This window comes from Cnephaeus nilssonii (genome assembly GCF_951640355.1).
Source record: "Cnephaeus nilssonii genome assembly, chromosome: 6".
NCBI lineage: Eukaryota > Metazoa > Chordata > Mammalia > Chiroptera > Vespertilionidae > Cnephaeus > Cnephaeus nilssonii.
In genome coordinates, this window is record NC_137077.1 from 16,775,455 (window position 1) to 16,799,058 (window position 23,604).

The following is a 23,604-nucleotide window of genomic DNA, read 5'->3' on the forward strand; positions in this document are numbered from 1 at the left end:
TCACCCCCCTTGTATTTCTGGAATTAGCATTCTTTTCTTACCCTCCTTACTGAATTGTAAACTCTTTGGGGGCCAGAGCCTTGTCTTGTTCGTCTCTCTCCCCTGCTGGGCCTTCTACAGTGCCTTCACATAGTAGGGATCCACACCAATGGGTTAAATTGTATTGACTTGAGTAATTTACCTCCATGTTACTAATTCTAATTTGACCTCTCTGCCATTTACTGACATTTTAATTTAACTGCCTAACATTTAGTAAATCCTAGGGATTTTATTTAAATAAATGCTTCTTGACCCCCGGCCAATATGGCTTGGTTGGTTGATCTTTGTCCCATGCACTAAAAGATCACCAGTTTAATTCCTGGTCAGGACACATGCCCCGTTTGTGGGTTCAGTTCCTGGTTGGGGCACATGTAGGTGGCAACCAATTAATGTGTCTCTCTCTCTCTCCCTCTCCCTTCCTCTCATTCTAAAGTCAATGAAAACATATTTTAAAAAAATTCTTTTTGGAAAGCACCAGATGTTCTTCATAAACACATGGTATAGCTTCCACAGCGTCTTCAAAAGTGTATAATGTTTTTAACTGTTGATTCTTTGTACAAGTTTGTTAGCATTTTAGCTTCTTTGTATCCCGAGACAGTGTGGGATCTGGTAGGAAGTCAGAGGCCACATTCATTTCACTTTCAAAGACTCATTATGTTCCTAAAAGCTTGGGAGTACAGTGGTAATGAGCCTTGGTTCTGGGGAGCCCATCCAGCTCCCACTCCTCCTCACTGTTCGGGTGGGGACCTCTGTGGTACTTATGAGTGTGATGGGACTTGGAAGGTAATGACGTTTCCTGCAATTAAATCATGTCCTGTAGGAACAATTATGAGGAATCCCCTCTCATTTGGCACAATGAGATATAAACATTTTCTAACGGGCTAATTAGTGTAGCTATCTTTTTTTTTAAGCAAAAATGTCAATGTGTAGGATTTAATTAGTCTGTCCTAGGATTATCATATAACTTCTTAGTTTAGTCAGTCTGTCAGCATTTTCAGAATTTGGAGGGATGTCAGGAGCTATCACCTATACACTCACATGAACTTTTAAAACTTACAGAAAAATTACTAGAGCAGCAGGTAAAGTTTCCAGAAATAAAATCTTCTAAGTTAGATGGGTGGACTAGTTGTGACCAAAGGAATATTTCATCTGTGGAAAGTTGAAAAAGCAGGCCATTGTTCTGATTTCTACATTGCAGGAGCAAGGTAGTTCAGATATTATGGTCTCTGATTTAGACTTGTTTGGTGTCTAGTAGTGGAACCCGGTTAAGCTACATAGGAAATTATTGACAGGATGTTGGGTACTGCACAGAATGCAGAAGACTTTGAATAGCTCAGCCATGCAGAGTAGAGGTCAGGGCAGTTTTTGGGATGTATGTAATAGGACCTCTTCAGAATTCTGCTGATGGGATGAATCTGTTGCAAATAGCTCAGTTCTTTTGGTTTTCCAAGGAACCAGAGTTGGGTTGGCCCATCTTGGGTCATGGAATGGGTTGAATAGTGTTTCCTCAAAATTCATGTCCACCCATAACCTCAGAATATATAACTTTATTTGGAATAAAGGTCTATGCAGATGTAATTAAGGTAAGGGTAGAGATAAGGCCCTACTGGATTAGGGTGAGCCCTGCATCTTGATGAGTGTGTCCTTATATAAGAAGAGGAGAAGACAAAGAGTCAAGAAGAAGGAGGCAATGTGACATGGGAGGCATGTGTCTATGAGCTAAGGAACACCAAGGATTGCCAGGAACCACCATAAGTTGGAAGGGAGGTATGGGACAGTTTCTCCCTCAAAGCCTCCAGAAAAATACAAACCTGCTGACACCATGATTTTGGACTTAGATCTTCCTAAATTATGAGAGACTAAGTTTTTCCTTGTTTTAAGCCACCACATTTGTGGTAATTAGTTTCAGTAACCTTAGGACACTAGTACAGTCATATGTCCATTCTTTATCCAGGAGGGGTAGGCACATTAGTGGAAAACCTCACGGTCACTCTATGCAAGGGTATAGAGGGACTTCCCCAAAGAAATTCCAGTGGTTTCCTCCAAAGAAAAGAGCATGGATGAGTGGATAGAAACCACAGAATGTCTGTTATACACTGTGAACCATAAAAGTCTTTTCCCTGCATTCCTACTTCCCCTGAGGAGGCTGGGGGACAAAGATGGGAAATGCATTGTGCCTCAAGTAAAATGTTGAACCCTCCTTCCCCCCGCTCCCCCCAGATTGACCAAGTTTCAGCAGATAATGCTACAAGTCTTTTGGGGAAGAATTGGTGGTGGTGGTGTGGGCGACAAAAGATACAGAAAGACAAAGTGTAGGACAAAGGTCTTGTTTCTATGGTGAGGATATATGATATCGATCAGGAAGGAAATCTATGAAATGAATGAAAATTTAATGCTGTATTAACTGAAAGAAGCCTGGATATAATGAGCCCACCTCATTCCCTGACTGGGACATTGTGACAAATACGGGTTGAAAATAATCAAAAGAATAAATTCTTGCCTGTGTGCAGAGAATCACAATGGGCTGAATAGCAATGGTCGATCTTGTTTGAGTGATTCTGTATACGTTCCCCTTAAGTTACTTTGGTATTTGGTGGCCAGAGAGATATCCCTTTGGTGTTTTTTCTTTGCAGCTCTAATGAAAACAAAACAAAACAAAACAAAACAAAACAAAACAAAACAAAACAAAACCTTATTGAAGGCTTCCTATGAGCCCAACACCATGCTAAATGTGTTACACGTGCATCATTTTATGTACTCCTCCTCATATAACTCAATGTTGTGGATACTGTTAGTGGCTCTTAATTGTGGGGTACAGAAACAGAGGTTTAGGCAGGTTATGTAACTTGCCATGGGTCACATAACTGGTAAGTGGTGCTGCCAGAATTCAAACCCCAGAGTCTTGAGCCCAGAGCCTAAATTTCTGAATAATTGTTTAGCTATTATGTATACCTTTACTGTAAGTATGTATGTCATTTTATTAAAGAACTAAATCATTATTTTCTTTGGTTGTGGTTATCCTCTTCCCTTCAAAAGTCCAGAAGCCTTGCTCCTGGGGCATATTCCAGGGAAACTTTCAAAAGTCAATGGAATGAATCCGAACTTTCTTTGTGCCATGAAGTGTATTGTCTGCTAAGCTAATCTCTTTCCTACTGGGGAATATGTATAATACAAACTGGTTTAGCTAGACTGAAAATCAATCATCAAGGCCATTGATGATGCTAAAAAAAAATCAAAAGTAGTTAGCATACAAATGAAAGTGATTCCCTATAACTCTGTGTGGGACAAATTTCCCGAACCACACCAATAAATCAAGGTTGTGGAGGCTCAGTTATAAAGGAAGATAGATTGAACAATTGTCCTGTTACAAACAAGCTGTTTTGTACTATGTATCTATCAGCTAGTTATTCGGATTTAATTTAGGAATGTGCAAAGTAAACACGGCCAAATATATTTAAATACACTTGCATTAAAAGTTGCCAAGTTAGTTCTGGAATCTTTAAAGTGCTTTTTGTGTAACTGGAATTAGAAATTCTTCACTATTAAAAAAAGTAGTCTGCAAAAGACTGCCTCCCCCTTTTTTTGTGTGTCCATTCTTTGAGGTTAGTTTTTGTTGTTTGTTAATTGGCGGCTTTTTAAATTCACAGGACCCACTGTTGGAGCACACCCTCTCAGCTGTGTTGAATGACTTCCCGGGTGGCTGGGATTTTGGAGATACAGATGAAGGCAGACAGATAATGCTGCTTCCGGTTGTCCTTATCCCAAGAAACTTGCTGCCTGCCTGACGCCTCGGGACTCTGTCAGGTACTGAGGTGATTTGTATTAGGACTTCGGGGCTGTAAGTCAATAGAGAGGATGCTTTTCTGGACTGGCTCTTGGTTCTTTCTTCTAATCCACTCAGAGTTGACCCAAAACACACAAGCGTCTTGGGAAGGCCAATAATGTGATGGGGTAATTTTTGAGCATAGCTTTTACACTGGTAACATCAAATAATTGTTCAACATCTTTTTAGAGATGTGGGGACGTTGGAAGTGGAGACCACTTGTGGTAGCTCAGAACTTCTCCTGTTGTGCTGCAAGATCTAACCAGATGTGCTTGCTATACCCTGCATGGGGTGTAATATGCATATAATATACATATAATAATATTATCTAGCTTACAGGATTGTTTTGAGGCTTAAATGGGATAATCCACATAGAGCCATTAACACAGGTCCTGGCATACAAAGATCTGGCAAAAAATGTTATCTATTATTATTAGTCTAACCAAAGTCCTGGAATTAGTGAACATTGACACCACTCACTTACTACCTCTCTGAGTCTCCATTAGCTCATCTGTGATATGGATTTAAGAGGGTCTTCTTTAGCTATTCTGTGAGGTTGTTTAATATTGAAACACAATGATGCTTTCCATTATGATTTATAAACTGTAATATCAATGGTGGGAGCTGAACACTATTGTTCAGTAAGACTATGGCAGCTTTCCTCATGTGCCCCATGGGGTCTGGTTTGTTATCGCCAGGGTTCAACAGAAAATTCAGCAAGGTCTTACTCCACTCTGGGTCTCTGGCTTTACAATCTGTATATACATTTGCAATCTACACTAATAAAAGAGAAACATGCAAATTGATCATCACTCTGCTACGCCCACTAGCCAATCAGGAGGGAATATGCAAATTAGAAGGACAAAGATGGCAGGCGCCCAGCTGCTCCAAGCATGGAGTGGCTGGGCGGGACAGGACGCCTGCTATGATGGAGTGGGGGGGGTGATTGGGGGGGGGTGTGAAGGGATCTACAGGAGTGGCACTCTGGCTGCAGCAAAGACGAAGATTGCAGACTCCAGAGTCTGCAGTGAAGACGAAGATGAAAGACGGCAGACTCCTCCTGCCTGAGTCTGTAGCAAAGACGGCAGACTCCGGCAGGAGCGAAGGCCTGGGTCCTGGGTGCCTGAGGAAAACCAGTGCTGGAAGCCAAGGGAAGGAAGGCCTATTGCACGAATCTCTGTGCAACGAGCCTCTAGTCCTATATATAAAGAGATAATATGCAGATTGACCCTCACATCCTCGCATCACAAGATGGCCACCCCCACGTCATCACAAGATGGCCACCCCCATGTCATCACAAGATGGGTGCCCCATGTTGTCAAAAGATGGCCACCCCACATCATCACAAGATGGCCACCACCACATCATCACAAGATGGCCACCCTCATGTTGTCACAAGATGGCCACCCCCACATCATCACAAGATGGCCACCACAAGATGGCTGCCCCCACATTGTCACAAGACAGCCGGCAGAAGAGGGGAGTTGGGGGCTACCAGGCCTGCAGGGGAGAGCAGTTGGGGATGATCGGGACAGCAGGGGAGCAGTTAGGTGTCAATCAGGCCGGCAGGGGAGCGGTTAGGGGGCAATTAGGCAGCCAGGTAGGTGAGGGTTAGGAGCCAGCAGTCCTGGATTGTGAGTGGGATGTCTGACTGCGGGTGGTTGGACATCCTGAGGGGTCCTATATTGGAGAGGGTGCAGGCTGGGCTGAGGGACACCCCCTGTGCCTGAATTTCGTGCACTGGGCCCCTGGTCCTATTAATAAAAGGCTAATATGCAAATCGAGCAAATGGCAGAACGACTGGTTGCTATGATGTGCACTGACCACCAGGGGACAGATGCTCAACACAGGATCTTCCTCCTGGTGGTCAGTGCACTCCCATAGGAGGAGCGCTGCTCAGCCAGAAGCCAGGCTCTGGTGAGCGCAGTGGCAGTGGTGGGAGCCTCTCCCGCCTCCATGGCAGCACTAAGGATGTCCGACTGACAGCTTAGGCCTGCAGGGACCGGGACTAAGCTGTCATTTGGACATCCCCCAAGGGCTCCTGGATTGGGTGCAGGCCAGGCTGAGGGACCCTCTCCCCCGAGTTCATAAATTTTGTGCCCTGGGCCTCTAGTACTATATATATGATGAGTGGGAGACTTAAGTTACTTATATGGTTAAAAATTCTTGTTTAGGCAACAGGAGTTAATAATAAGAACCATTGTTATTATTGATTGACTATATACTTTTTGTCAGGCCTATGGCTAAGTACTTTATGTGCATTATATCATTTAATTCTCACAATGACACAACCAAGTTTGTACCATTAGTTTATACATTTTTTTCAGATGAAGAATCTAAAGCAAGGAATTTGCAGAATCAGGATTTGATCCCAAAGACTTTGCTTCTCAAGGTGGTGTTACTGTCCATTTTGTGCATTGGGAAAGACACTCACCTGAAGCCAGGAGCTCTAGTTTCCACTGTCCTATCTGCTTGTAACCAGCTGGGTGACCTTGGGCAAATCAACTAACCAAATGGGCCTTTATTTTACTATCCGACAAAGGGTCTGGATTAGACAACTCCTGAGGTCCCTTGGAGCTCAATGATTTTATGATTCTAGGTATTTGGGGTTGGGGTCAGGAGTTCAAATTTTCTTTAATGTCATAAGATCTAAATCTTTCCTTTGAGGGGATGCATTTTATCATGAACATCAGTTACCGAGGCTTCCAGCTACAAATCAAGAATAAAACAGAGGGGGTAGTTCGCAGGTGTGATGAAGGAGAAGAATGTCCTCCTGCTAGATATTTAGAAAATGGCAAAATTTGCATTGAAAGTATATTATTAGTGGTAAAAAATAATGATTAATGCCATTTCATGTTCCTTTCACAAGTCATGCTAGATAATGAACAATGATAACACTATGCATGATTGCTGATTCTTATGACATTCAAAACAGATTCAAAATTCCTATTCCACATACAGGACTCAGTTAGGGCACTGTATTAAATTCAGACTTAGGGATCAGATTTAAAATTTAAATGCATATCCTCTTTGCATATCTATTTTGACACAGCATTACAAATTACTGACTGTAATATGAATTAAAGATGGACTTTTGCACAATGGGAGAAACATTAAAGGAAATCCTATTTAAATCCCTTTCAGACACCCCCTCCATATTTACCCCTCAATATATCTGCTAATTATCAAAAGTATTATTATTTAAACAATAATTTTTTCATTCACTTTTTATTATTTTCTACCTGTAGCAACTGCCAAGAAGCAATGTTGATACCTTGAGTCACAATTAGTTCACTGTGATGTTTGTAAATGAGAGAATTTTAAAGTATTTTGACCTAGCTACATTATAGTATTTAACCAATGCATATAGTGTAGGCAGAACTGATATAAAAAGGAACAGAGTGGCAAATGTGCCTCTAAGAATATTATAATAGAGCCAGTGAAATGTGCAAAATGACAAATTAAATTTAATGTTCAGGTACATTGCCAATTTGTTTGGGGGGTAAAAAGCAACACCCTTTGCTAACCCAATAAGAACTAATCAGATTTTAATTACTCTATGTGCAACCTGGACTGCTTAGCACATTTATTCAGAGTAATCATTGGGGCATCTCAAGCCAAATGGCTGAAAATTTCCATCTTCTTAAACCATGGGTATGGTTCTCTGTTAATCATTTTTGTACCTTCTAATTTTTTTTTTTTGAAACCTCATTTTGTCCATGACATTAATAATTTCCTTTGGGTTTTTCTTTTTTAATGGAGGGGAACAATTTGCTATTTTGTATAAATGAAGTTGATGCCAGACTCCTCGCTCAGGCCCTAAAATTGTTTATCTAGGCTTGTGGAAATATCCTCCCTGCTTTCATCTACCAGGGAAGCTCCTTGAGGTTAGGGGGGCAGCTTGTCATTACAGAGATGGAGCCTGACATTTTGGCCTCATTAACGTGGTGCTGTAACAAATCAAGAGAACCTCAAACCTAATTTAGCAAAACAACCAAGCCCATAGGAAAGGGCAGGAAAAGAAAATCAGAGGTGCTGAATTCAATAAACTTTTATTATTGACCTTAAAAATCTTTCTTAAAATTGCCAGAAGCTTCCAGCTTTGTGCTGGTACTTAGGAAGCTCCACTCAAATGCTAGCAAAGTTACCACACGAGACTCAGTAGATACAATGAGATCCAGAATTGCATTCCTTTATATGTTTCTTGAATTCCTGGAGGTCGTTGTTTAGCCTTCAATAAAATCAACCCTGGACTAATCAATGAGAAATTGTGGAGAATATGAATCTTGCAGAATCAATAATTCGTATAATAATTACACAAGCATATTAGAGAAGCATGGTGGTGCATCCCCAAGCAAATCCCAGGGAGCATGCTCTGGAAATCTTTAAAACTCAGCCAGATGTAATGAAGTTTTATATACTTTGCTCTGGTTTAGGATAATCCTGGAGTTTTAAGAAAAAGAATATTGTAAGGTTTTCTTCTACTTTATGTAAGTTAAAATATTAACATATATAACTCTTTGAAAAGCCAAATTGCTAGTGAGTAAAAACTTACATGAATTTTGAAAGAAAAGGGACTTGTTGATCCTAGTTGCAGGATCCTGTCATATGTCTGAAATACCAGATCTATTCTCTTCCCACCACCCTTCCTATAGGCAGTCCCAGTAACTGCTCATGGCTGCATTTTAATGATCTGCTACAAGACTCCTTTTCCTTTTACCAGCCCAGGTCATTAGAACTAGAAGCCCTTTAAGTCTCGCTCAGCCTAGTTTTCTCATCCCCAAAATGGGCACTTCAATCATGCCACATATATAAGGTGAAATATTGGTAAAGCCCTGGCCAGTGTGGCTCAGTTGGTTGGGCATTGTCCTGTGCTGGTTCAATTCCTGGTCACGCCTGGGTTGCGGCTGGATCCCTGGTAGGAGGTGTGCAGTAGGCAGCCAATCAATGTTCTCTTTCACATTGATGTTTCTCTCTCCCCCTTCCTTTCTCTCTAAAAATCAGTTTTAAAAAATCTTAAAAAAACACACAAAACATTGATAAAATGTGCTTTGTAAATTGTTTACCCTTCAATAGTTCCAGGATAGTTTCTTGATCTGGAATAACTTTATCTCTGAGTAAAGGAGTCACAGTGGAGGCCTGTGATGGTTAATATTATGGGTCAACTTGAATGGGCCAAGGAATACCCAGAGAGCTTGTAAAACATTTCTGGGTGTGTCTGTGAAGGTATTTCTGGAAGGGACTAGTATTTGATTGAATAGACTGAGTAAAGAAGATCAACCTCAACAATGTGGTGGGCATTATCCAATCCTTTGGGGGCCTGAAAGGAACAAAAAAGGCAAAGGAAGGCGAATTTCCTCTATTCTTGAGCTGAGAAATCCATATTTTCTTGCCCTTGGACAGCAGAACACCTGATTCTTGGGCCTTCACGCTCAGACAGAATTTCACCACCAGCTTTCTCGGTTCTCCAGCTTATAGATGGCAGATTACGGGAGTTCTTGTCCTCCACAATCCTGTGAACAAATTCCTATTAAAAACATCTCTAATTAAATATATCTACAGGTGAAATATTGGTTCTGATCCTCTGAAGAACCCTGCCTAACACAAGGCCCAAGGACTTTATGGAGAGATTCAATGAAGGAAGAGCTCTGGAAAACTTACTGGTAGGATAGCATTCATTCATATCTACTGAGTGCCTACAATGTACAGGCCTTGTACTACGTATTGGGGCACAATGGTGAGAAAAATCAAACATTTATCTTATAGTCTAGTAAGTGAGAAAGTCTTTATCATAGAACGATGGGTAAATATAACTGTGATAAATATAACAAGAGGGAGGGATCTGGTGCCCTGAGGACATACAATGGCAAATATAAGAGATGCTATATTGCTGGAGTGTACTCCACCCTCCCATAAGCTCTCGTTAGGGGCCAAACTCAGGCTACTGGGGATATGTGAGGTACGTTCTTGTTCTTTAATTTAAAATGGATAATATAAAATTGACCATTTATATATTCTGTACAATAATAGTTTTAGACTTTAAAGATTCTGTGCGATTTTATTGTGGGGGGATAAGAGACATTTTGGGGACACATTATTTTTAGGGAGGCTGTGGAATCTCTGGAACTGAATTGATAGTAGAAAGACCAGAGGGAGTTTGTTCCTTTCCGCCTTGCTGAAAATGAGTGGCTTAAGGGAGATTGCTTTTTACATTGCAGTTACCTTGCAGAAGGTAATACCTCAACTTTCAAATAACTGCATTTCACAGTGAGGCAGGGTGGTTTTCTTAGTCTGCATACTGATGCTGGGATAGAAGTCACAGAGACCCCAATAACTTATAGTAACTTACACTGAGTGGCCAGATTATTATGATCTCTGAATGCATAAAAATCTGATCTCTCTCTCTCTCTCTCTCTCCATATATATATATATATATATATATATATATATATATATTAGAGGCCCGGTGCATGAATTCGTGCATGGGTGGGGTCCGGCCAGCCTGGCCAGGGGGAGGGGACATGGGTGGTTGATCGGCCTGCGTGCTGGTGGAACTCCTGGTCGAGGGGAGAATTTGCATATTAGCCTTTTATTATATAGGATATACACTGAGTGGCCAGATTATTATGTGTTCAGAGATCATAACAATCTGGCCACTCAGTGTATATTTTACAAAGAGGAGCTTTTTCTAGACCTTAGAGTACTGAAAAAATGGCATCAAAAGCAAGTTTTAAAATACCCTGAAGGTTATTCTATTGTAACCACCCATAGTTTTAAAAAGACAACCTTAGGTACTAGGATAATAAAGAGAAATTAAAAAAATAAAACGAATTGAACTTTGGGCTAGAAATAGGAAGAGGTCTGATGTTTACTCCTAATAGAAGCTTCTAAGGTTTAAACTGAGTGCCAAGCTACTCAGCAAAGAACTTCCATTCTGGCTGGGCTAGTCCTGCATAACCTCTCTTATGTCTTTCAGAGATCTCCTAAAATTTTCCTTTAAAATATCTCTTTACAAATCATGGTTCTACCTCAAAATAGATAATCATTTCTGGGTCTCATGAAGTTTTTCTGTATACAACCTAGACATTAGTCAAGAAGCTACAATGAAGCCTTGCCTTACTTCTGAGCCTCACATTGTCTGTGCAGCTCCCTCTTTCCAATACTTTGCCCACACAATTTCAATAATTTTAGACACCTGAAACTCCAATTATTGTTTCCTCAGCTTAATACATCACCAATCTCATTTGGCTTCAGTTAGTCTTTTTTTTTTTTTTACTAGTAAAAAAAATATTTTTATTGATTTCAGAGAAGAAGGGAGAGGGAGAGAGAGATAGGATCAATTCTAGACCATTAAGCTCCATGATATGGTTGCTATAAGTCCTCCAAGTAATAAGACAGAGGTGGATATTTTTTGAGAAAGGTAGTGAGTTCTGAAAAAACATTTCACAGTTTAACACACTAAATTCTTGATGTTTACTCTAGCCCTTGTTTCAAGATGTGTTTTGTGGATACGTTAGTAAGGCCACTCTCAATAGAATCAATTAACTTTATTCTTATATTGTACAAAAATGTCCTAAAATATAGGTGAGGAGGGATGTTTGCCACATCACAGTTTATTGTTTGCTTGATATAATTTCCCATCTTCAACTATGTCTTGCCTCTTAGGAGAGTCTTTCATGATGTAATATGTCATAAGAACATCTAGTTCAAGTACAAACATCTGGTCCTAAAAATCATGGCTCATTTCTATTTTTCCTTTCTTCTTATGCTTTCTCATCTTCCCTGGTCCCGCAGTTATATCTCGATTCAGTCTTATGTATAATATCACTCACGTCCATACAAACAAACAAGTAAACAACACTAAATTATACTCATATGCCAAACACCATCTACACTAATAAAAGAAAAACATGCAAATTGACTGTCACTTCACAATGCCCACCAGCCAATCAGGAGTGAGTATGCAAATCAATCCAACAAAGCTGACGGCAGCCCTGCCCCCAGCCGCTCCAGACCTCTGGGCAGCACACATGCAGGCATGGAACAGCTGGGCAGGGTGGGACGCCTGCTATGAGGGAGAGGGTGGGGGGCGGAGGGAGCTACTGGAGCAGCGCTCCAGCTGGAGCAAAGACTGAAGGCTCCAGGCCGGGCAGGAGGCCTGGGTCCTGGGTGCTGGAGCAAAACCGGTGCTGGCAGCCAGGGGAAGGAAGGCCTATTGCACGAATCTTCGTGCAACGGGCCTCTAGTTGTATAATATTTTCCCATCAAATGACCTTGACTTGTGAAGATTGGAACATTAATTTATTTAGGGAGTTTTGTGGCAGTATTTTTCTGAAAAAAAAGAAAAAAAAAGAAAAAAAAAGGGCTGATTTATGGTTACCATCGGGTATCAAAGCAAAAATTTCTCATTGCCTATGTTATGTGGTGAAATGATACCCAAGAGCTCATTTTTAAGAAGTCTCCCACAGTTTCAGTTTTTGTTTTTCCTTTGTGTTTTCAAACTGTTCACTTCCTTTGGTATTTCTAAAACTCAACAGTGGAAAGAAAACAATGTTACATGATGCCTAAAAAGCAAGCTGAGAAAATACAAAAAAGATGAAAACAAGCATCACAAATAAGAACAATGTAAAGATCAAAGTTACTCTCATTGCTGTTTTAAATCTACAAATAAATAGAGTTCCTGAAATAATTTGGTAGTTAATTTAATAAATAATGTGCAGTTTATAAAAATGTAAACTGTATGGTATATATTTTCCCTTCAATTAATGAAAATCTTTTTATTCAGAAGAAATAATGAGATCATGTCCACTATAACCCTGTTGGTTTACTCAGATTTGACTCCATTGGTTCCCTGGAACTCTATTAACCTGCTTTCCATTGAGAGTCTAAGATATGATCTGATGTTGAAGGAACTTAAAATGAATTTTGCCATTAGAGACTCTAAGAAGCAGAGGGTAGGTTTTATTCTTCCAATTGAACCTCTTCCAGGCCTGGGACCATGCCTTCTATTGCCTTTCTTATTTTCCACAGTTCTCAGAACCGGCCTCAGTATCCATGTGGCACTTAATTAATATCTGATTATTGACTGACTTTCAGATTTGAAAATGTAGAATATTGTGAAATCAACAAGGGATTATGCACAATGGGAGAAACAGCTCACAAAAGAGAGTTCTCCTTGTTCAGTTTGGTATGTTTTATTTATTTATTTTTAGTAAGTTATTTCGGAAGAAGCTTTTAACTTTAATGTAGTTTAATATACCGTATACTTTGAAGTGATATTTTGTGAGTATGATAAAAGTATGACTTCCGATAGCAAATCCTGCTCATTATTCCCTTTTAGATAATTTTATACTTGTCCTTGACTTGTGAAGATATCTAAATGCATTTAGATGCTAGACTAATTAATCTTTTCTTGGTAGGTGAGTTACTTTTTAGGTAGGAATCTTTATAAGTACAATAGATATCTCATAGTGAGATTATATTTTTGCTATTAAAACTATACTCTGCAAAGAAGTTTCTGTACATTTTTAATGGGATTTGAATATTCATCAGCATATATTTTTTTTAAAAAATATTATTTTGTGGACCTTTATGTACTAGGGCAAGGGAATTTTTTTCTTTCAAGGAACATTGAGTTATAGAAAAAATTAATGGAGGATAACATCATTAAAAGCCAACATAGTATTATACTCATTAACTCCACAAGATTAAAAAGCATAAAACTTTACATTATAAGTATAGAGAGAGAAGAAGGGAGGGAGTATGGGCTGAAGACTTTGGGTTCCTCTAAGTACTTTTCTTATTCAAGAAGCTTCCATAGCAAAATAAAGTGATTAAAGGTAGATCCTAGGGTCTGCTATCTCAACTTGAATTTTGTATTATAGGTTAAATTATAAAAATAACATTTATTTAAAAAAATTTAAAATAATTTTTCAATTACATTTGACATACAATATTATATTAGTTTCAGGTGTATATCATACTGATTAGACTTTTATATAACTTATGTGTGATTACCCCAATAAGTCCAGTGCCCATCTGAGACCATGCATAATTATTATAATATCATTGATTATATTCCCTATACTGTACTTTACATTCTTATGAGATAGGCAGTAAACTCTGTGACATTGCTCCTAGCAATATATATATATTTAGATTTATATTTTTTAAAAAAATTCTTTTTTGTTGAAAGTATTACGTATGGCCCCTATCCCCCACATTGACCTCTCCCAGCCTGCCCCCACTCCCTAGCCTAGGCCCTCACCACTCTATTGCCTGTGTCCATTGGTTATGCTTATATGCATACAAGTTCATTGGTTGATCTCTTCCCACCTGCTCACCCTTCCCTGCCTTCCCTCTGAGGTTTGACAGTCTTTCTGATGCTTCTATGTAAGACGGGAAACCATAAAAATCTTAGGAGAATCCATAGGCAGCAAAATATCAGACATCTCTCGTAGCAATATGTTTACCAATACATCTCCTAGGACAGTGGAAACTAAGGAGAAAATAAACAAATGGGACATTAAAATGAAAAGCTTCTGCACAGCAACAGAAACCATAAAAACAACAACAAAAGAGCCCACTGCATGGAAGAACATATTTGCCAATGATACATCTGATGAGGATTTAATCTCCAAAATTTATAGGGAACTCACACACCTTAACAAAAGGAAGATAATCCAATTAAAAATGGGCAAAGGACCCAAATAGACACTTCTCAAAAGTGGGCATACAGAAGGCCAAGAGACATATGAAAAAATGCTCAAAGTCACTAATCATCTGAGAGATGCAAATCAAAATGACAATGAGGTACCATCTCACACCTGTCAGAATGGCTATCATCAACAAATCAACAAACGACAAGTGCTGGTGAGGATGTGGAGAAAAGGGAACTCTTGTACACTGCTGGTGGCAATGAAGACTGGTGCAGCCTCTGTGGAAAATAGTATGGAGTTTCCTCAAAAAATTAAACATGGAACTCCCATTTGACCCAGTAATCCCACTTCTAGGAACATTTCCCAAGAAATCAGAAACATCAATCAGCAGTTATATATGCACCCCTATGTTCATAGCAGCGCAATTTACAATTGCTAAGATTTGGAAACAGCCTAAGTGCCCTTCAGCAGATGAGTGGATTAAAAAACGGTGGCACATCTACAAATGGAATACTAAAAATAACATTTATCACCAGTTAAATAACATAATTTTAGTCCTCAAGTTTTCAAATCCAACTGATGTTGCAGGATAATGAACCATGTTTATACCATCTATTTAGGTATATTCTGACATCATTTCCTGCACCCCTGTAGATTAATAATTCTCTTAGTTTGAAAAATATGCCATATACCTTATATAAACATTATGGCAGTGAATTTTAGTTTTTTTGTTTTTTTTTTCACAGTGTCTTCTCCATTACATTCTGAGCTCCTTGAGGTAAGGGATTGAATCTTTTTTCCCCTCTGTATTATAAGAGGCTAGTCTATTGCATAGCAAACAATGGCATGTTGTATTTGTTTGCTAAGTGGAATTAAATTAGTGCCTATTTTACACTCAAGCTGTGAAAGACCCTTTCAGGCTATGTGCATCTTAGAGGAAAATGACTCTGGTGATAATTGTCCACAATTCATCTTATTTGGTTTATAAGATGTGCTGTGATTTAAATGAAAGGAAAGTTGGAACAGTGTCAGGAGAAAGTCAGCTGGACTGGACATGCATTCTTAGAGCAATTTGCTGGGGCAAGGTCTGGACCATCTGGAGGGCTGTGGAGGCCATGACATGATCAATAGAGGTTTGTCTTCTCACCAGTTCTTATTGACAAAAACATACAAATCCTTAGACTAAAAAAGTATTCCAAGGGTATATTTGCTAGGGTAGCCATTACACAATACCACAGACTGAATGGCTTAAACAATAGAAGTTTATTTCTTGCAATTCTGAAGGCTAGAAGCCCAAGATCAAGGTGTGGGCAGGTTTGGTTTTTCCCAAGGCCTCTCTTCTTGGCTCGCAGATGACTGTCTTCTCTCTGTGTCCTCACATGGCTCTTCCTCTGTGTGTGTACATTGCTAGTGTCTCTTCTTTTTCTTAGAAGGACACCTGTCCTTTTGGATTAGAGCATTATCTTGATACTTCATTTAACTTCAATCACCTTTAAAGGCCATGTCTCCAAATATAGTCACATTGGAGGTTAGGGCTTCATCATATAAAATATGAGGGGGTACAGTCTAGTACAGAACAAAGGGTTAGTAAGAGTTACTTACAAATAAGCTCTGAATTGAGTTATTAAAGGTGATCATGTTAGTTGAGGTTTCCACAGAGTCCAATTTGCATCCTACTATGAAGCCTGGCAGCCATGTTATATCAGTGTGCCTGTGGCATCTGTGTTTTTGCCAGCATAGACTGGATTCTCCCTTCTCCTTGATGATACTGTCAATCATAGTGCCCTTCCCTCCACTGGCTTAAGGGTCATCATGTGACCTGAGCTAGGCTGAGTAGACAATGTCTTCCTGAAATTTCACACCTCAGTGTAGTGGCCAAAATGAAAACAGCTGCATCTTCTTCCTCTTTTTTAAAAAAATATATTTTATTGATTTTTTATAGAGAGGAAGGGAGAGGGATAGAGAGTTAGGAACATCAATGAGAGAGAAGCATCGATCAGCTGCCTCCTGCACACCCCCTACTGGGGATGTGCCCACAACCAAGGTACATGCCCTTGACCTGAATTGAACCTGGGACCCTTCAGTCCCCAGGCCGACGCTCTATCCAGTGAGCCAAACTAGCTAGGGCTCTTCCTCTTGATAGCAGCACACCAAAGACTCTCCATTCTTTCCTGCTGCTTATCCCACCCAGTTCTTGTTCTTTCCAAACAGATTGGCTTTTCTCTCATTTCCCTTTCAGTATCTTTTCTCTCTTTCTCTTGATAATTTTTGTTGAAGTTACCCAATCTTTGTTTTCTGTTTTTTTAAATAATAATGATAGGAATGGTAATAATTATCATAAAATCTCTACTAGTTACACATGATGTTTATCATTGTTGCAAAACTCTAGTCTTACAGGGAGGAATTTGGATGGAATTTCCGAAACTGTAGACAAGATGCTTTGTTATCAGTGCTGCACCAGTGTCGTCTGGGATGAGTCATGGTGTCTGGATGCTGCTGTTACATAAACTAATATAGGTTTTAAAAAGGTTTTACCTTGGTCATTTTGGAAAATTCCTGTATTGTCATCATTTTAAATGTCATCTCATTCTGATCGAATTCTTAATTTCCATTTTTTTTTTTTTTTTGGTGTGGAAATGCTAAAAATAGGAAGGTCTTTTCTTCTGCCAAAGTAGGACCTGGATCCAAAGCCAGAGCACCATTGTCCCAGGGGGATGGTCTAGTATGTTTCTGTCCTTTGAGATATTTAAAAAAAATATGATTTCAGAGAGAGGAAGGGAGAGAGAGCGAGAGAGAGGGGAGGAGAGAGAGAGAGACAGACAGACAGACAGACAGACAGGCAGACAGACAGACATAGGAGCATCAACGATGAGAGAGAATTGGCTGCCTCATGCATGCCCCCTCCTGGGGGTCGAGCCTACAACTCAGGCATGTGCCCTGACCAGGAATTGAACTGTTACCTCCTGGTTCATGGGCGATGCTCAACTACTGAGCCATTCCAGCTGGGCTGTTTCTGTCCTTTGGAAGCTGATCCTAAATATATTTAAGGAGGGAAGGAGTGCACTATTTTGTATACAAATTCTGAAACAGAAAAAACTAGTGACAGGTACAAAACCATTCTTCTACTTAACGAGTAACTGATTCTTCTGGGGACAGTAAATAGTCCAGGCAGTAAGATGCCATCTTTATTTTGACTTAGAAAAAGGCACAGTGTGTCCAAGCCCCCAAGGATGCTTCGCTTCAACAGCTGTAGATATGGCCACCGTCTTAACCCGTCAGGGGCCGAGCCCCATGTGAAGAGAGTGCAGATTCTTCGGGCAGCTCTGAAGGCAGAGGGCACCATAGGTGTTTGCAGTGACAGGGAATGACAGAGAGGGCAGAGCTGCAGAGAGAAGTAGAAACCTCCAGTGTTTATTCCAAACAAAAAGAGAGAAATAAAGCAGGTTTTGGTGCTAGAAGCATGTACATTCTAACTGTGCTTTGTTTATTATTGTTAAGCAATTTTCCCTTCAGTTTTATTTTGAAAGGAATAGAGAGATTTTGCATAAATTTCTTTATAGAATGATTGTTTTCTTCAAATTCTTGAACGTGAGAAGATAAGACTGTAGTTCTAGTGCTGTTGTAATGGGTAATATTGCTACCTGTGGTCCTTAAACAAGGAACAGATTTCTAGAGCTTAGAAAGGGTAAGAAGAGACAGTACAGTCCCAAAGTACTCAAACCCACACAAAATGGTAACAAAAGACAAAACTTGGGATTAATTATTGTATTTTCTTTGACTTTTGGTTTCTTCTACTTAAAACAGTCCTTTCAGTGCTGGATATTAGCTTTACTTCTTCTGTTTTCAAAAAATGCCAATCATATTTTTAGCATACTAAGTGATGCTTAAATTTTAGAAATTTGCTCTTGAAGGTAGGATTCCTTAGAATGATGAAGAGCTTTTGAATAGACTTCTTGGTCAGCAATTTCTGTTCTTTGGGAAAACAGGGCTATTTTGTTCGGGCTATATTTGAAAATTAAATGTCTAAATCTGAAACTCCCCCACCTTCCCAATCATTTTCTTTGGTATTCTACTTGAGCTCTTTGCTTACCATTCCTCAAGCTCTTCTGATGATTCTGGAAACATCTAATTCCCAATTAAAATGCAATCTTCTTGAAATATCTAGAGTGGTTTCCATTTTCCTTCACAAATCCTGATTGATACAGTAAGTATGTGAGCATAAAATAGCAAAGTGCAGAAAGAGGAGACTAGGTATCTAAGATAGACTAGTCTTGATTTTCAATTTTTTGTCTTTAATCAGATGGTGACAAATTAAAACTATATGTGCAAAACATTTGAGTTGGACCTGCATACCGCTAACCCAGAATAACATTCTTAAGTGAATTATTGCAATTTTATATCTTAAAGATACAGGTAACATTAATGTTTAGTTTTTGCCTTGCAGAATAACTGAAATTAAGTTTTGTCCTTGAGGATTCTCCAGCATTGTGTGAGAGACAGGAAACATTTAGAGATCTCCAGACTATTTTACTAGTTGTTTTATGGGGGTTGAAGTTGATGTAGGATATAGATTAATTAAAGGAACAGAATGCAAGTCTGGTCAAGGTGGATCACCAGGCTCGAGAAGACAGAATTGGCTGGTGGGTGCCCACTTCTATTATACGATGTTTATTCCTCCAGAAGTTGTTCATTTGGATAAAGAGGATGACCTTCAATGGTATATATAGGACTATTATTTTTATCAAGGGTATACTATTAGGATGCCAGAACAAAGTATTTTATTTGTTTACATTTTCCATCCCTTACCACACAAATAAATGTAAGGTTCTTGATAGCAGCGACTTTATATGTCTTTGATCCTTAGTAAATAATATGCTTTTATGTATTCAAATCAGCTAACAACTAAATATTGGATAGGTACTCTGACCCAAACTTTAGGCTAGGCCCTGGGATTGAGTAGTGAAAAGACTTGGCTTCATAGCTTCATTGATAGTAATAGGAAAAACAACAACACATCATTAGCAAGGCATCTTTTCTAGAGTTGTTGGGCTTTGAAAATTAAAAAATAAAGTCACTATCTTTTTATTGTGTGCTATATAATAACGCTGCTGGAGACTGGTAGTGTGCCAGCTATGGCTTTTATTTTACCTGTTAAAGGAGATTTATAGAGAGCTCAGAGAGGCACAACAGCTAAACATTTTGATTTTACTCTAATTGGAAAAGAGAATTTAATTTTACTGAAAATTATAGGGGAATAAAGAGTGCACTTAAATGGAAATTAAAAAGTAAAATAGTAAACCAGTTTAGTTTATTGTAATGTAGTTTTTTCTTGATAATTTGCATTATGTGATCATATTCATAATCTCCTAGAATATATTAAATTCCTATGGTTTATTGTAATAAGAATATTGAACTATGTAAATTGATATTTAGGTAGATTTAAAAGAAGAACATTTTTTTTTGTATGTGAAAAGATTGAGCTCTTTATCTTGACAGGGATTTAAAAATTGAGTCACCTTCTCTATTTTCTTCATATTGATGGACTATAGGTCATTGAAGTCTAGCTTTGTTTAGCTTTTCTTGCTTCATTTTGACAAAGTGATAAAGAACCTAATTACTAAGCTACTCAGCTAACAAAGATCAGGAATCACCTCTCAAAAAAAAAAAAAGGAAAAGCACTTTTTCAAGTGTATTGAGAGCCCATCAAATTCTAGACTTGAAATTTATCCCATCTGGAGCCTAGCCAAGGAGGCGTGTTGTGAGGAGAGTGTAGCTCCTGATTGGCTCACCAGCCTGGGTGTCAGAGGATAACATCCTCTGTGCTTGGCTTCCCATTTCTTGGAAAAATGCTGCATGAGAGCAGGGACAATGTCTCTGAAACACGTATTACATATTTACTGAATAAATAAAGAAAGGTTGGCAGCATTATCTGGTGTGGGAATCCTGATCTCTCGGAGCCTGTGTTTCTGTCTGTCTGTACCTGAATGATATGTGTGGTCTAGATGTGGCAACTTACTTGACTTCTCTCAGGTTCAACTTCGCCATCTGCAAAATGAAGATTCTTATATTTACTCCTTTGTAGGATTGAAATGAATAGGATTAAATCAATGAGGTAATCTGTCAGAAAGGTTTAGCGTGGGGTCTGGCACATCAGCACACTCAGTGAATGCCACCCAGTGTTGCTGTGACTAGAAGTGCCTCTCCCTATGCTGAGACTTGGGCACTGACGTGGTAGACTAAGTGACTTCATCAAGGGCGCTTAGAGCCAGAAGCAGAACTCACATTTTTATGGTTTCTAGCCCAGTTCACCTTCCATTATAGAGATGCCAACAGTTTTGGATGTGTTTTCTTGCAACCCTAATATTGTTTCTATTAATCCAACTGAGAGGTCCTAGAAATTCTATTGTTCCAGCATCCAAACCACAAATCCCAGCACTCCTTTATTGCCCAGAAGGAATAAAAATTCTTCATCAGAATGAGCTAACATTTTTGGCTCTGTATATACAGTCTTTTCACTATTACCCAGCTTCACTTCAGTGAAGGCTGCATACATCTCTCTTAATTCCCAGCAGGACATTCTTTATTTTACTCTCTGTTCCCCGCACCTTGTCTCTGGTGATTTCACACATTGGCCATCCTTCTCAATATATCTCTTCCTTCTCTGGCTCTTTAAATTTTGGTGTTCCTCAGAATTTCATTCTTTTCTTAGGATATATGCTTTCTGTATGGTCTCATGGATTTTGCTAGGTTTAAGTAGTTGACCATGTCCAAATTTATATCTTCATCTCTGAATCATGCTCTTCTTGCCCTGAACCCTAGACTGGCATATTCATCTATCTACTCTAGTGTCCCTTGGATGTCTGTGACAGAGATAGGCTATATGTTCTCTAACCCTGTATCTCTTCCTGGGCACACAGGAAGACTATAGTTGCTAGCCTCTCCTGCATTGGAGTCCATTGAATGAGCATGGGGCTGATGTGAGTGAAAATGATATGCACCTCTCTCTCTTGTCCTCGTGGCTGGAAGCAAAATTCTCCAAGATGACAAAGTCCCAGTGTGGTAGGAGCCTGGATTCCTGAGTCATTCCTTGAAGGACAGATACTCAGTAGAGCGCCCAGACTACACTGAGCTGTAATATGAGCAAGGTATAAAAGTTTGTTAAGCCACTGAGATGTGGGGGCTATTTGTTGCCACAACAGAGCTTGACATTTCTCTATTAACATATTGTCCATTAGGCACCTTGAGCTCTGCAGGTAAGTCTATTTTCCACCTCAGTTGGTGGTACTATTCTTTATTCAGTCACCCAATCCACAGCCCCCTAGTTCTTAGCCAAATCCAGTTAACAACCAACTCCTGTGGGTTTCAACTCACATATATATATTAAGAGCCTAATATGCTAAGTGTCTGACCATTTGGTTGACCATTTGACCAGTTGTTATGACGTGCATTGACCATCAGGGGGCAGGTGCTCCGACTGGTAGGTTAGCTTGCTGCTGGGGTCCAGCCAATTGGGACTGGGTGAGACAGGCTGGACATGCCCTGGAGCCCTCTCGTGGTTCCTCCTGAGCCCCGATCTCCCTGGCCCTGATCATGCACTGGTGGGGTCCTGTGGCCTGGCCTGTGCCCTCTCGCAATCCAGGACCCCTTAGGGGATGTCGGAGAGCCAGTTTCCGATCCCTGTAGGCCAGGCCAAAGGATTCCACTGGTGCATGAATCCATGCACTGGGTCTCTAGTGTGTGTGTGTGTGTGTGTACCTATATATCTATATATCTATATATCTATATATCTATATATCTATACATCTATATATCTATATCTATCTATCATCTATCTATACTATATAATAAAAGCCTAATATGCTAAGTGTCTGGTTGTCCATTCAACCAATCAAAGCATAATATGCTAATGATATGCTAAGGCTGCTCAACCGCTCGCTATGATGTGCACTGACCACCAGGGGGAAGACACTTCAACCGGTAGGTTAGCTTGCTGCTGGGGTCTGGGTGATTGGGACTGAGATGGGCTGGACATGCCCTGGAGCCCTCCTGCGGTCCCTCCCCAACTGGCCTACCTTCTGCATCCCTCCCCAGCTCTGATAGTGCACTGGTGGGGTCCCTCAGCCTGGCCTGTGCCCTCTCGCAATCCGGGATGAGGGACCCCACCAGTGCACTATCAGAGCTGGGGAGGGATGGCCTGTGCCTCCTCCAAGTGCACAAATTTTGTACACCGGACCCCTCTAGTGTGTGTGTACATATACATATACATATACATATACATATACATATACATATACACACACACACACACACACACACATATTTATTTATGGATTTTTAAAAACTGTTACCTTGATTGAGGCTCTTGCTATTTTTTTACCTGCTTGTTGACTTGAATGAATTTAAAACAAGCCAGGAAGCATTTTATTAGAATAGTCGGTTATTATTCAAAGCCCCCTCCCCCCACTTTTCCCCAACCCCCCCACCCCAAGCAGGGAACATAAGAGACTGGTGACAGTGTAACAACGCAGCTGATGTCTGGAAATAAGTAAATCTCCCAAGCACTGATGGAGGAAGTGGGGACCTCCCTGGCCTTTGCTCTTTGCCAATGATGCCCGTATTCAAAGAAGAAAAGGACCCCATGCAATGCACAGATGGACAAGTGAGGCTTCATGCAATTAACCATGGGCACCTGGATACTTCCTACCTAGCATCTTCCACTTTATCTGTTCATCCAGTCACACACGCTTTTGAAAAGGGGTCGAGATGCCAGCTGCTTACTGAGCGCAAATCAAAGCGGGAGCACTAGTCTGGCAGGGGTCTTCCTGCTCAGCTTAACCTTACCTGGGAGAGGCAGTTAGCTCAAAACACTTCTAATCACCTGTGATCCCTCCTTACATCTCCTGCAGAGTGTGGGACTGGAGTTGACAGCTTCCACGCTCCCCTGTCCCTTTAGTGATGCTCCCTTTACAAAAGCAGCTCTTGGTTTTATCAACTCGTATTCCCTTTTCCACAAAAAGGGTGCCCCGCTTCAATCGTGCCACTCTTGTTTAGCAGCCCGTCCTATGAGAGTGTTAAAAAGTGGCC